This window comes from Alosa pseudoharengus, unplaced genomic scaffold (assembly GCF_046254945.1).
Source record: "Alosa pseudoharengus isolate Yale_2024_CS ecotype anadromous, Long Island Sound unplaced genomic scaffold, YU_APseudo_1.1 YU_APseudo_1.1_scf_2, whole genome shotgun sequence".
Taxonomy (NCBI): Eukaryota; Metazoa; Chordata; class Actinopteri; order Clupeiformes; family Clupeidae; genus Alosa; species Alosa pseudoharengus.
Genome location: NW_027468663.1, coordinates 46,473,583 through 46,489,497, shown reverse-complemented (window position 1 = coordinate 46,489,497; position 15,915 = coordinate 46,473,583). Strand labels below are relative to the sequence as shown.

General features: G+C 43.3%; 1 protein-coding gene across 1 annotated transcript in view; it reads right to left on the bottom strand.

The window, feature by feature from the left end:
- astn1 (astrotactin 1) overlaps positions 1–15,915 on the bottom strand; it is a 208,475-nt gene that overhangs the window by 39,827 nt on the left and 152,733 nt on the right. The window lies entirely within an intron of this gene.

Here is a 15,915-nt window from a genome sequence, read left to right as displayed (position 1 = left end):
CACAGGAGACCAGGGTACATGAGGAAGCAGCAGGATATTACATGAACACAGGCATGAGTGATGGGAATTGGGAAGCTGGTAGGAACCAGACTTGAACCAGGGAGCCCAGCCCCACCATAGCATACTGTAGCACCAACATGACATCTCAGTTGGATGAGACTGTTTCAATTTGCAATTTATAACACTTTATGCGTTAAACATTGAAAAAGGCAAGGGAACCATCAAGTCATATGAGAAAAGTGTTTTTTTCCCCCCAACGAAGGACATGTCCTCAAAGAAAAAAATACTTTTCGTCAGTCCCCAAATGACTACTTAAGAATGGTTTATTTTCTGTATATGGTACTCCCTTGACTTGCATCTTCAAAGACTTTGTGAGACGTGTTTTGTAAAATGCAGTAACTGTCTCTAAAGCACACAGTAAATTCTCCCTGTTTTCTCCTGTGAAAGTATCCGGAATACCATTAGCTCTCTCTCACTCAAGTGGGTGCACAAGATCACAAGCAATTTCTGAAAAGCTCAACAGCCAATTTGGGAATAACCCATTTTGCTGGTGCACGCTTTAATAAAATAAGACAAGTCTACAACTCTAATGAGTACAGGGGAAAAAAAACAGCTACGCCCAACACAAGATGCCCCAGTGTGAACTTTAGCACCGTGGTGGAAAGAACAGAAGCCTCATCTTGACTTGAAGGAAACACAAAGTGACTGCAAACAGGGGACCCTCTACGCTTCCTCTACGCAGCGACTGCAGAACATGAAGAGCGCAAATCCCGACCGGGGCTGTCGACGCACATCAATCTAGACGCCGGTGGGAGCCTAAAATTCCCCCTTACCACCATCTCCTTCAACTTCCAATTTCCCAAATCACCTCCAAGCGGCATTTTTTAATTAAGCTCACTTAATTTGGTGGAAATCGTCGGGGCTGTGCGCTCTGTGCCATTGCTATTCATGAACTCTCAATGCGGCTCTGCCTATGGGATTGTTGGAGTGAGGCGAAGCGGGGACTGGGGCTGGGAGCCGGTGTGTGCTGCGCCTGCCGACTCCTCTGCACCAGGGACTGACAAGGGGGAAGACGGAGACAGTGGTGGCAGAGGGCTCACAGCGCTCATGTGCGTACGGGGGGGGGGGGGGGATGGGGGGGCCTTATGGGCTCACACACGTCAGGGCTGAACTTTCTCTGGGAGAACTGTTGGCCCTCATTCAAGAGCGAGAGATAAATGAAGGGATACCCATTTAGTACTTCTATCTTTGATGAGTGTAAATTCAACTGTGGAGAAAAAAAAAACAGTTTTACTGTACATGAAGACACACACAAAGAGAGAAAAAAAGTTTTTTTGTTCAAGCAAAATTTTTTGTTTTTAATCATGAAAATGGACCCACAAAAAGTTATCTATAATGAGTTTTAAAGAAGTCCCATAATTCTGCTTTGATTATACAAATTGTTTGTTGTGTTTGTACATCTCCCAGTCTCGATTAGAATTTTTTTCAGATTGTGCAGCACCAAGTGGTTAGTATGTACATGTAATGCCAAAACCATTTACTTTTGTTCTGCACCGATTTGCTAAAAAAAAGTCAGAAAGAGAAAGAAATAAAGAAACAAATAAACAAAGAGAGAAAGAAACAGAGAAAGGAGCATGAAAACATGAAGCTCCAGTCCTCTTTTTCCATGCAACACTAGATGTTGCTCAAAGCCCTCTTTTCTACTCATCCTCCACTGTGTGGCATAGCTGTCAGCTCCACACAATTCTGTTGAACTGAGCTACAGTATACAGAGTAAGGATGACACGAGACAGAATTGCGGGTCTTTGATGGAATTAATGTGACAATCCACATTATATACAGTGGTAAATAAATCCTAAGGAGACAGCAGTGTAACAGAAAGACCTCTCAGGCCTATCATACAGCCAAAGCTTGAGTAACTGATCTGAAGCATATCCTCGGAGGAGGAAAAGGAATCATGCGGCAGAGTTAGGTGAGCATCAAGGGATCACTGCATTACCTCCTCAAACAGTGGAAAGCATCCGGGCACTTATGCAAATCTCTGGGACAAGCTGCATCAGTTTGCGACCGACATGACGTTTTCAAAAGGCGCTCAAAAGACTCACACCTCTACACATATCATGAATGCTGTCAGGTACCCCAGAACGCCTGCTCTCCAGAGAATTCACACAGTACTGTTTGCATGAACAAACAGTGCATGCATGTGTGTCTGTGTGTGTGTGTGTGTGTGTGTGTGTGTGTGTGTGTAAATGCAAACAGGCCCGAGCAGCAGCGTCGCTGATGAGTTTCTGAATTTGGCATACTGTAGGCTTCAAACGTAGCTTGGTGATCTGATTTTTTTTTTTTTTCAATCTGTGACTGTTTCCATGGAGACATCAGCTAAAGACAAAGGTTGGGTGGCTTGCAGCTCTGCAGGTCTGCCGTGGACGGTGTTCAGACATCGACTCTAATAAAGAGAGCTGTGACGGAGTCACGCTGCCGCACATCCCACGTGGCCTCCCAAGCGCGAGTGTTCCTTTCAATCGTGTGCTCGTTGATTTAGTCCTCCGCCTTAAGCACAGTGTGTATGGGATGTGTTGAGGCAAAACCACACACACACACACACACACACACACACACACACACACACACACACACACACACACACACACACACACACACACACACACACCCTACCCCACTGCATGGTGCCTTAATGAAAACCTGCAGCGGTGTCTCTTGACGGCCTGTTTCAGGTGAGACTGACGGCGTTTATTGACCTGTGATTGCACCTGCCCAGAGACACAAAGCGCAGTGACATCTTGTTTGTGGGTGCTCTCGAGGATAAGCTCATTTCGGCACACTCATTCTCCCGGTGTTCAAATAGCGGTGTGGGTCTCCGCCAAGGCAGAGCAATGAAAGCCGACCTGCGCAAGTCCTGTGGTGTAAACACAAGACAATTTGCTAAGGATTTGCTCTGAACAGAACCATTTAGCCAAGGTCTCCCAGGAGGCTGAAGAATGTATTGAGTCGAGTTGGGATATCAATCTAAATATAACTGAATAATAGCAATGTTTGAATCGGTCCCTGAAGACCGACTTGAGAGCTATTTCTCTGAAGGCCAAAGAGTGGAATTACAAGTGAAATCAGGTAGAGCTAAATTGCATAACAAGTTACTTTTCAATACTGTCCTGTCTATTAACACACCCTGACTGTAAAGTCGCTAAATTGCAAAACAACCAAATGAAAAAAGTTACTTTTCAATCTTGTCCTGTCGATTAATATGCTCTGAAGTTACACAATAACCAGGATAACCTTGTCCCAACAACTCTTGAAAGCACAAACACGTAAACACAGGTGAGAGACATTCCCCTAGTAAACAGGACAAATTTGTTGTGGTGGTGATAGCACTACACATCTTCATCTTGGGCTTTGTCGAGTTTGCATATAGGATAGGATAGGATTACAGCATCAATACCAAGGCAAGCCACAGCAGCAGAAAAGGCGTCCCACGGCAACAGCGTTATAATCAAATGTTTCCAGAGCGCTGTTAGTATCCATGGGAGTTGCTAGGGGGATCGCACCAGTGGGGGGCTCTGCCAACCAGGTGCTGTTTTGCTGGCCTTATCTGGCCACATGAGGCAGACAGCTGGCTTTCTTTTCATGGAGAGATTACACACGAATGGTGTTGTTATACCCCCCAACACACACACACACACACACACACACCTCTGATGTCATTTAGGGAGCACATTGACCTTCCCCATAGCTCAAAACTCTCTCTAATTGAAGGCGTTTGAAGCACCAAAGAGGGATTTGGAGGGACCAAAGTGAAAAGTGAAAGTTTAAGAAAAAGTTGTGTTGGGCAGTTGTGATACATCACAGACATCACCATTTAAAAATCACATTCCTAACATACCACATACCTAACTTGATACATCTATGAGACCAGTTTATTTTTAGCCGGTTTATGTTTATCTTAGATGTTTTCATTCGGGTCCCTCTGAGAAAAAGTTTTCGTCGAGAAGGAGAAAAATCCATTTGTGAAGTTAAATTGTTACATTCTCACAAGAAAGCACTTGTTTCCCGTCAAGTTTCTTTGACTCTCTTTCAGAACTAGTTTTAACTGTGTTTCACTTGCCAGACACAATGCACTAGGAATCTTTTGTTGACATTTAATTCTGTATAATCACAGGGACAGGGGAATTTGCGGAGATAAAATTCCCTGTGATTTCTGCATAAATCATGTATGCCTCTCTGCTCAGGCCCGATCCACTGCTTCTATGTTTTCCTCTCCACTTGTTATTCCACATTCGATTGAACCACCATCTTGACAATGACAAACAAATTAAGCCCCTGCTGTTGTTTAAAAAAAAGCACACACAGATACGATTGAGAGACAGTGTTCCTTCAGCAAGCAGCAACGTACGGCGGGGGTTGTGGCAGAGGCTCCTGTCCCACGGTGCAATGCCACGCCTGCTCTTCTTCAGGTAGCGACGGGCCTCCGCGCCAGAAGAATGAAAGATTAATTATAAAAGAGGGGAAGCCACCGGGGTCCTGTCTGCACTGACCTCTAAAATGAGTAATAGGGGCCGAGCGCCATCAGGTCCTTGTCTGTGGTCCCCATTCTGTCACACACACAGACACACACACGTACACGCACACACACACACACATACACACACAGGCATGCACACACACACACACACACACACGTACACACACACACGTACACACACACACACACACACACACACACACACACACACACACACACACACACACGTCACCCCCGTGTTGATATAGCAACTGGCCTGGTCCCACTCATTCTCAATCTTCACCAAGGCCAGCAGTGTGGTTCCCTCCATCACAGCTAGACACCCACATTCCCACAGGTGTGTGGAGGGACAGAACACTGTCCTGGGAGGGGGACAAGACTTGCCTTCGGCCTGAGAAAAACCTGCAGGTACACACAACCTGGAGGCTCTCCCAGCGGATTCTGTTCCAAGTTAAATCTGTCTTAAGCATTATGGGCAGACAGGCGTCAATGTGTCTCGTGTGGATGAGCTCTGACAGAAAGCAGCATGCGGAGGGGATGACGGATGATGTAGAGTGACAGCTGGCGCTTGCGCTTATAACATTCTCCAGCTCTGTCGCCGATGACCCGCCTCATAAAACTACGCACACACCAAGGGCACATTATTGACCGAGCCTTATGGCACCTGCTACCATGCAGGGCAGTGGCGAACAACAGGGTTTGGGGTGATTCATCAAAAGGGAGAAATACATGTAATTAAGAAGATCATTTCATTATAAAAAGGTAGAGTCCGGTAATTAGCTTCTGACATGTGAATGGCTCGTTAGACTAAGAGGGGAGAGTGGACAAAAGCCGTCCTTTACTCCATAGGCCTGATACATTAAAAGACCCTGCAGCAATACTCTCTCCCTACGGATTGTACGAACAAAACATCCATCACACCAGGTCCAGACTCATAGAGAAACCAAAAAAAATACCACAGGGAGAGGAAGATGTTACACGTGACCTAATTCTTTTTTTTTCAGTGGGAAGGGACGGCAAATGAGCTGTGTAATATGTTTTTAATTGAAGCTGTAGCCGAAGCCCCACTCGGGCTAATGTAGATATATAGTATCTGCTGAGAGCCTAATTATACATTTCAAAGTGTGATGATTAAATTGTTTGTAAAGCTACACCTCATTCTCTCCTCCCTCTCCCTGTTGCACGATGATAAGCTGTGTGTTAAGATAACAGGCTTCTGTTCATCTAGCTGTTTAGGTAGAAACGCTCTTCAAATGTGATCCCCAGAATGCTGAAAGCCAACAACATTCAACTTGCTAAATGTATTGGAATTGTACTCCAAATATTTACTGCCACTTTAACTGCTGTGCATGGCTGTCCACTGTTTTGTCAACTATACCCTGGGCAGAGAGATCAATAAAACCACAATCTCCATGTTGCTTGTTGACACGCTGGCACCCTCAAAATCATACCAATTGGTCGGTGTCAGCAGAAATACAAAAGTGGACAAACGTGGTTGCCATAATTATTTTTTTTTTTTTTCTCGCGTAGCCTTGCCATGAGCTAGCCAGCCAGCGCAGTGGGACGACATCGACAGTCTCACTTCTGCTGATTGAGTCATTAGCGAAACCTGCTGAGGTACTGTGATGGTTTTTTAACATTTTGTTTTTGTTTGTTATGCTTTTCCTTCCTCCCTGTTCTTTTTGTGTCTGATTGCCTTCCACTAGGCTGGAGTGTTGGCATTTCAAATGTGAAATTAATGAGATGGTGATTATACAGGTGTGATGGCTGATTAAAATTCAGTCATAATAAACAGAATTGGGGGGGGGGGGGGCGAAGCAATTATTTATCAGATCATCAAAAGTGGTGTCCAATGTAAAAAAACAAAACCCTAAGACCTCGATCGGTCCATCTATGTGCAACTGAAATGTCTGAACAGAGAGAGAATAAGTGCCTATTTTGTTTACTTTAAAAGAAAATGACACTGCAAAGAGATTGCTTGTAGTGTTCAAGGGTAGCTATGCACCAAGATCGATTTAGCTCACTGAAATCTGTGTGAACATCTCTCTCTCTCTCTCGCTACACCAGCAGACTGTATTTATTTCACAGAGCTTAAGAGCCTCTGAGGCTCCTATGTGCTTTCCATCTCACAAAAGAAAGAAAGACATGAAAAACATTTTCAGCATTTCACAGAAGTTGAAAAAAAAAAACACATGGTGGAAAAAGTAGCATTCAGACCGAGGTGTTTTGTACGTGTCCATGAACTATATGCTACAGTCATGCCTGAGCGTGGAAGGCTGTTTCTCGGTTGTGCTTGCAGCAGACACACACACACACACACGTACACACACACACACACACACACACACACACGTCACCCCCGTGTTGATATAGCAACGTGGAAACAGACCTGTTTTTTCCTGTCTCTGTATTGCGACTTTTGATGTGGAGCTGAGGCCATCTACTTGCAAATCTTCCCGAAGGTTATCATATCTCTTTCAATGGACTGTGAGCCTACTGTAATAGTTTGTGCATTCTGCAGCTGTCCGACTCAGTGAGTTCCAGATTCTTAAAGAGAAAGTTGTGAGAAGATAACACAACCGCTGCGCGCAGCCTCTCACCTCTCCACATTCTCAGACAACACAAACCTTTGGCCATTTGTGTCATGCTGTCAGAGAGTAGCAGAGTGCATAGCTATAGATAAATTACAGTGCTTCGGTGCTACAGATTAAGCAATTTCCCTCCCTCTACAAAAAAAAAAAACATTTTGCCTTAATGTCCATATCAAACTATTTCCTTTGAAGCAGGAACCCATAGTAACTGTAGTTGACTGACTAAGGAAGAGCTGTGATTTGTTTTCTATTCAAATCTAGTATAGAATAAAGTTCAACAACTTTAGGCTGATCTGCCATGAATGTGGAAGTAACATCATAACTGAAGATCCGCCTTGATGACAGGACTGACAGATTGCATTCTAAATTGAATCTTGGTGCTTCAAAAGCGTAGTGAAATGTAATGCAATTACCGGGGTTGCTATTGCATTGCCATTTGAATAAATACGTGGAAAAACAAGGTGATATGGAATGCAATTAATTACATTTTCATGCAATTTCATGAGAGTAATTCAAATTGAATTGAAAAGATTGCATTATCATTTTGCATACTGCATGACTGCATATTGCTAAATATTGAATTATAAGCAGAGCCGGACAGTAATGGAGTACATTTACTTGAGTACAGTACTTGAGTACAATTTTGAGGGATCTGTACTTTACTCGAGTATCATTTTTGGTGAGTACTCATGACTTTACTCAATTACATTTGAGAGGCAAATATTGTACTCTTTTCTCCACTACATTTCTATCCATAACCGTGAGTACCCATTACTACTTCTAAAAAAAAAGGTAAAATGAAAAATCTCGGAAACCCTCAATTTGTTGTTTCCCTCTCAAACGTGATTGGATTGTGCAGGCGCGACTGATTGGGACAGCCTATCAGCAATCACCTTTAGCTTTCAGCAAAGTCAACTCCATGGTCAGATTTAGACAAGAGACGAAACCATGGACGAAACAATGGATGAAGACGCAGCAGGTCCATCCCGGGAATGTGCCAACCTGTGGCCCCACCTCGCCAGACTATTTCAATTATCTGAACAAGTTAATGATAGTTTTCGCTTCGTGTTTGAATTACAAAATAGTATTTTGTATTTGAAATATGTATTTTAAATACATGTATTAGAAATACTGCCCATCCCTGGCAACATGGTAAAAAGATGAAAATGACTTGATTTTACTTCCAATTCATTTTACATTCTCCAAGGTATTAACATTAAAAATTTTCATAACTCCATGTAGGACGTTTCTGTACATAAATGTAAGCACTGTGGCAGTAGTAATGCAATATTTAGAAAATGTAGGCTACACTTGTACTCTTGATACTCAAGTACTTTTAAAAACAAGTACTTCAGTACTTTTACTTAAGTAGACATCTGACTGTTGTACTTTTACTTGAGTAAAATTTAGCCAAGGGTATCTGTACTTTTACTCAAGTAATGAAGCTGTGTACTCTGTCCGCCTCTGATTATAAGAAAAACCCTCATTTTAGACATCTAAGCTCAACTAGAGTTATCCAAAGAAAAAGCACTTTGTAAATAACATGCAAAATTGCTCACTCTCTAACTCCTGATCCATCTTGAAATGTACGATTCTCTCCAACACAAAGGCTCATTGCCATTCTGAGGGCCTGTCTATTCGTCTGTGTTTTTGGCACAGCAGCAGGTTTCAAACAAATGTGTATAGGGAGTGTGTACTTTAGTGCAGGTGCGAGTACATGCATTTGTGTGTGTGTGTGTGTGTGTATGTGCGCACGTTTGTGAATGTCTGTGTGTGTTTGTGTGCGTGTCTATCTCTCTCTCTCTCTCTCTCTCTCTCTCTCTCTCTGTGTGTGTGTGTGTGTGTGTGTGTGTGCATGGAGATACTGGACTGTGTTGGGTTGCTCGGGTCATCCGTGGTGGCGCTGATCCGGAAGAGCGCCCCCCGTGGGCCGGGTTCAGTCATGGGTCAGCTCACTGCAGAGACAACCGGCTCCATCTCCCTCCCCCAACATGCCCAGCACTTCAATGTCAGATGGAACATGCTAACCTTTCCTCTTTGCACCTATCCCACCCCACAACACGCACACACACAACGCATGCATGCATGCATGCACACTACGCACACACACACGCACAAACACTCACAAATACACACACACACACACAAACACTCACAAATACACACACACACACACACACACACACACACACACACTCACAGACTCCAAGAAAAAAATCTTAGGCAGAACAGAATCTCTCTGAGAGCTTGCCTCAATATTATTAAATCTGGGAGTTTTGAAATATGTACATTTTACATGAATCCTTGTTTAAATAATAATTTCATTTCAGGTCTATATATACACTACACACTGTGCTGTCTCTTTCCTTTGTGGTGCTAATAAAATGCTCCAGATGTAGTTTGTGCATGCAGTTGTTAGTGCACTCAAGCTGAGGCACCCTGGCCATCAGATTTGATTAGATCATCAATGATATCACACTGTGTGTCCCTTTGTCCTTTCCAATGAAAGTCATGTGATGAGTAGAAGTGTTATTCCAAATACAATGCAAGTACAAGCAAGCGCTGCAAGGCTGGGATCGATGCTACAATTTGCACGCCTGTGTGTCTTTAGAATGTTCTCAAAAGTACTGACAAAAGAACCACAGCAACAACTGTGTGAGAGAGCTCCATTATCAAGCTGCAGTCAGATCTATAGACAACACGTTAACAGCATTAGAGAGGTGTAAGATTCACACCTCCCACTTCAGCTGCACTGCACTCATTCTGTCAATGATCAATTCCAGCTCTGCTCTGCTATTTCCCACCCACTTTGACGGGGAGCAAAATGGTGCTGTCTCGTTGTTGCCCCATGGGGGAGGCAATCACACAGACAGTCTCTGATTCACCGGGGCAAGCTGCAAAGGTGGATACATTCGCAGGCCTCGTCTGACCAAAATATGCACTCCCACACATTGAGGAGGGAGGACGATGAGGAGGAGGAGGAGGAGGAGGAGGAGTTGGCCTAGTCAGTCTCATGGATAGGAAAGGAACACGGCTGGAAGTCTGATTAGCGCACATGATGCTAACAGAGGGGGTGTGTGCAGCAAGGAACGGAGGACAGCTGGAGGGAAATCTAGTGCTGAGACGCGCGTCACGAGGCTGTCTGCATTTCAACCTGTACACTTTGGACCGTGGTGGCCCTGCAGCTGAACGCCCTCCTGACACCCACCCCACCCCCCCTCTCTCCCATCTCTCTCCCCTGAGATGTAATTAACAAAGAAATTACTGCGAAACATACCGCCAAAAGGCCTCTTTGTCTCTGCCACGACTAAAATGCGTTAATCACTTTTTTCCTCGTTACGGGAAAATGACTCCAGCATAAGGAGAGAGAGAGAGCAAGAGAGAGGAAAGGAGAGCAGAGAGAGAGAGCAAGAGAGAGGAAGGAAAGGTGTGATCCCCCCAAAAAATGAGACCACACTGATATGTGCGCTACCTCCCTGGTGTCCTATGGTGCGGTGAGCAGCGGCATATTGCTACAGCATTTTGGGCCCCCTCCTCCACATGAACTCCCTATACTCCTTATTAGTCTTTATCAAAATGCATCTCTAATTTAGCTAAATCCATTCCACTGATGCATTTTAATGACTGTTTTAAAACGGCAAGAAGAGTGTCTTTGCCACTGCATAATGCACCTCTTTGAGGCAAAGCTATGTCATGCTTCATTTTTTTAATTGGCCAAAAGAAATGACACACTTTGACTGATTCCCGGTGTGTTGGAGTTCCGCAGGGCTTACGGCAAGTTATCTCCCCACCTGGACTCACAAATGAGAACTGCAGCTCTGTTTCCTGCAGAGTCCATTTTCTACGGTTCCGTATTCCACCACATCATTACACCGTCGCCCTTTCATTGTGCTTTACCACATTCAATGTCGTCCATGGGGGAGTCAAGAATAGCTGCGAACTAAAATGGCATGACATCTGAAAGGGTTTACATGGGCTCAACATTTAACTAATCAAAATATAACTAGATGTACCGCAGAGCGGTACAAAATATGACCGCCGCCCAGTCCAGCACATTTTTTCCACAAAAATAAATCACGCTGAAAGGCCTATATGATTCTAACTGTCTCACTAAATTGCATTATCCACACTCAATTCTCACTGGTATCTGCTAGACAACAAGTACCAAAACATGATTAGTGCATAGATTTCACATGTAAAATTAATTTTATACAACCCCACCTCCATCTTGCCTGTTCATAATTCTGAGAAATTCTTGAATTGTGTGCATGTGTGCATGTACATGTTTATGTTATGTGTGTGGGTGTGTGTGTAAGTGTGTGTGTGTGTGTGTGTGTGTGTGCGTGCTTGTGTGTGTGCCTGCGTATGTGCCTGTGCATGCAAGCGTACATATGTCTACTGTGTGAGTATGTGTCATACGTATGATTACTGTGAATGTATGTGTGTGTGTGTATATCTGTTTGTGCACATGTGTGCACATGAAATGGGTTAACATGACCCCTGGAGGCAAACATACGGAAAAAAATGGACATCCTAGGCCCTACAGTTCTCAAGATATTCACAGAGAACTGTGTCTGCCCTACCCTCCTTTCGGGGGGTCCAGTCCAGCGGGGGGGCTACAGATCAAAGCGAAAAACGACGGTTCCATGCTATCCATGTGGGGTTACATGCCCACCAAGTTTTGTGTATCCCGGTCTTTCAGTGTCCCGGGAATCCCTGTTGGTGTACGTCACTAAATGTACACATAAATTATTTTATTGTAAGGCCCCCCATGAATGAAAGTAAACAAAACTTGGCATGCATTCGGAGGGTGTCATAATGATCCTACACTTTTATTTTTGTGCAGTTTTGACCTTGTCAGCCAGAGATATTGTGATGAAAACACCTGATTTTTTGCTTTTTAATTTTTTTTTTTGTTCAAGGTTTTTTATTATTATTAATATATGAAGGACACTAGTTTTTAACACTGTACAATGGTAATGCAACATGCATAAGAATACAATCAAATACTGACTCCTTTTCCCAAGTCCAAACCATCCCCAATCCCATACCACCCACCCCCCAAGATAGGTCTTATACACATACAGAAACACATGACACACATACAGAAACACACAAACAAACATTAACTGAGAAACCAAATTAAGTGGACATTTTTAACAAAAATATAATAAAAATAATACAAAAAATAAAATAAAATAAGTAATAATACAATAAACCAACAAAGAGGAGGAAAAAACATTGGGGTACTGGTTGTAGGTGAATGCACCCTAATCAAGGAAGTGTTTGTAGCTCACTGAAATAAGTTATAAAGGAGTTCCAGCATTTGTAAAAGTTATCAGTATTCCCTCTGAGAGTGAATTTCACCTTTTCTAGTTTTAGAAAGAAAATAAGATCCTTCAGCCACAGGGACACAGAGGGGGACTGTGAGGATTTCCAGGAGAATAGAATCCTACGCCTTGCCAGCAGAGTAGCAAAAGCAACAACATCTGCCTGTCTTCTATTAAGAAGCTGAGGGACTGGTGTAATACCAAAAATAGCTAGTAGAGGACATGGTTCTAATTGGACTTGAAGAATGTCTAAAAGGATATTGAAGATAGAATTCCAAAAGTTTTCAAGTTTGGGACAAAGGGCAAACATATGACTAAGATGGTAGGGCGTTGCTCCACACTTGACACAGGTGTTATCAACCTCTGGATAAATTTCTGATAGTCTTGATTGTGAAAAATGCAATCTCTGTACTACTTTAAACTGGATAAGACCTAGGCGAGCGCATGACGAAGATGTACGTATTCTCTTGATGGCTCTCTCCCAAAAACCCTCTCCAAATTCTACTCCCAGTTCAGTCTCCCATGCAGCAGAGGCTTTAGAGCCAGTCTGCTTATCAAAAGACAAAATACTTTGATATATTTTGGAAATGAGAGATTTTTGATGAGTTTTGTGTTGAAATAACTCTTCCCATGGTTGTCTTGGGGGTGGGGAGGGAAAGTCGGGAAAGGTGGTGGAGACACAGTGCCTAGCCTGAAAATACCTGAATAAGTGAGTGTGGGGTAAGTTGTGAGAGGTGGATAGGTCTGAAAAGTTGGCAAAAACATTGTCTATGAATAGGTCACTGAAGCTGACTATGCCATTTCTCTCCCAGAGACGAAAGACAGGGTCTAACTGAGAGGGTGGAAAAAGATGATTGCTGCAGATGGGCATTAGAGTAGAGGCAGAACATGACCGAAAGTGACGCCTGAATTGATACCATATTTTAAGAGAGGTACAGACAATTGGGTTGTCTGAGTAGCGTGAAGGAGATAAGGGCATGGAAGAAAACAAGAGAGCAGAGAGAGAAGACGACCCAGCCTCAAGTTGGCACCACAATGTCTGTGGAGCATCCACCCAAAACAAAAACTTCTGGATGTTGGCTGCCCAGTAATAATACATAAAATTAGGAAGAGAGAGCCCTCCGCTGAGCGTGCATTGCTGAAGCAGGGATTTCCTAACTCTGGGAGTCTTCCCTCCCCATATAAAAGAGATAAGTGCCTGATCAATAGATTTAAAATACGATTTGGGTAAAAATAGGGGGATAGATTGAAATAGGTAAAGACATTTTGGCAGTATATTCATTTTTACCGCATTAACTCTCCCAAGCATAGACATGGGTAAGTTATGCCATTTCTGAAAAGCATCCTTCATATGGTAAAGGAGAGGAGTTTGCATCTAATAAGGAAGATAGTGAGCGGGTAACATTAACTCCTAAATATTTGAAACCAAGTCGATTCAATTGGAATGGCAAAGCAGACTGTTGAAGCTGAAGCACTTTTGCATTTATAGGCATACATACACTTTTTTGCAGGTTGAGCTTGTAACCAGAAAAAGAGCCAAACGTTTCCAATAGAGTCAAAATCTTAGGTATGTGGGAGACAGGGTCAGTTACATACAAAAGCAAGTCATCGGCATACAAGGCAAGTCTGTGTTCTGATCCCTTGCGGGTTATCCCTACAAACGAGGGTGAGGTTCTGAGTGCAATTGAGAGAGGCTCAATAGCTATAGCAAAAAGCAAAGGGGAGAGTGGAAAACCCTGGCGAGTTCCACGAGACAGAGTAATATAGTCAGAATTGAAGTTATTAGTGTTGATAGAGGCTAGAGGCGATGTATACAAGAGGCGTATCCAAGATATGAATGCATCTCCAAAGCCAAACTTAGTCAATGTGGCAAAAAGATACTCCCACTCAACTCTATCAAAAGCCTTCTCGGCATCCAATGAAATCACTACTTCAGGGTGTCTATTTATGTCTTTGGAATAAATTATATTAAACAGGGTTCGAATGTTGAAAAATGAGTGACGACCTTTAATGAAGCCAGTCTGTTCCTCCGATACTATGCTGGGTAGAACACCCTCTATGCGAGATGAAAGTAACTTTGCCAAATCCTTAACATCAGCATTGAGAAGGCTAAGGGGCCTGTATGAACCACACGCAGTGGGATCCTTCCCCTCTTTTAGGAGAAGGGATATAGAGGCTTGTCTCAATGTGGGGCGGAGTGAGCCCAGCTTCAGCGACTCCTCAAACACAAACAGTAGCAGTGGGGCCAGTTTGTCATGAAATTTCTTGTAAAATTCAGGGGGAAAGCCATCAGGGCCAGGGGCTTTCCCTGACTGTAAAGACTTGATAGAGCATATGATCTCATCTAAAGTTACAGGAGCATCAATTTGCTCAGATAGTGTGGGTTCAATTGTGGGTATCTCCAGTTTATCCAGAAATTCTATCATCACATCAGAATTATCTGGAGACTGCGATGTGTAAAGTGAGGAGTAATACGTTTTAAAAACAGAGTTGGTCTCCATAGGGTCAATTGTAAGAGTTCCAGATGGGGACTCAATTTGGGGAATTGCTTTTTAATATATATGATTCTAACTGTCTCACTAAATTGCATTTTCCACACTCAATTCTCACTGGTATCTGCTAGACAACAAGTACCAAAACATGATTAGTTCACAGATTTCACATGTAAAATTCATTTTATACAACCCCACCCCCATCTTGCCTGTTCATAATTCTGAGAAATTCTTGAATTGTGTGCATGTGTGCGTGTACACGTTTATGTTAATGTGTGTGGGTGTGTGTGTGTGTGTGTGTGTGTGCGTGCTTGTGTGTTTGCCTGCGTATGTGTGTTTGTGCATGTGCATGCATGCGTACATATGTCTACTGTGTGAGTATGTGTCATACGTATGATTAACTAGGTGGCGCTATACATGAAATAAGTGGTAATGGGATGGGTTTACATGCCCCCTTAAGACCAACATACATAAAAAAGGTGGACCTCCTAGGCCCTACGGTTCTCGAGATATTCACAGAAAACTGTCTCCGGCCACCTACAGGCCAGTGGTGTATAGTAACATAAATTAATTTATTGTGTGGCCCCCCATGAACGGAATTCCACAAAACTTGACGTGCATACAGAGGGTGTCATAATGATCCTACACTTCCAATTTCGGGCAGTTTTGACTATGTTAGGTCACAGATACCTGCGATTACAACACCTCATTTTTACTTTTTTGTGTTTAACTAGGTGGCGCTATACATGAAATGAGTGGTTATGTAATGGGTTGACATGGCCCCTTGAGATCAACATACAAAAAAAAATGGTCCTCCTAAACCCTACGGTTCTCGAGATATTCACAGAAAACTGTGTCTGCCCTACCCTCCTTTCGGGGGGTCCAGTCCAGCGGGGGGGCTACAGATCAAAACGAAAAACGATGGTTCCATGCTATCCATGTGGGGTTACATGCCCACCAAGTTT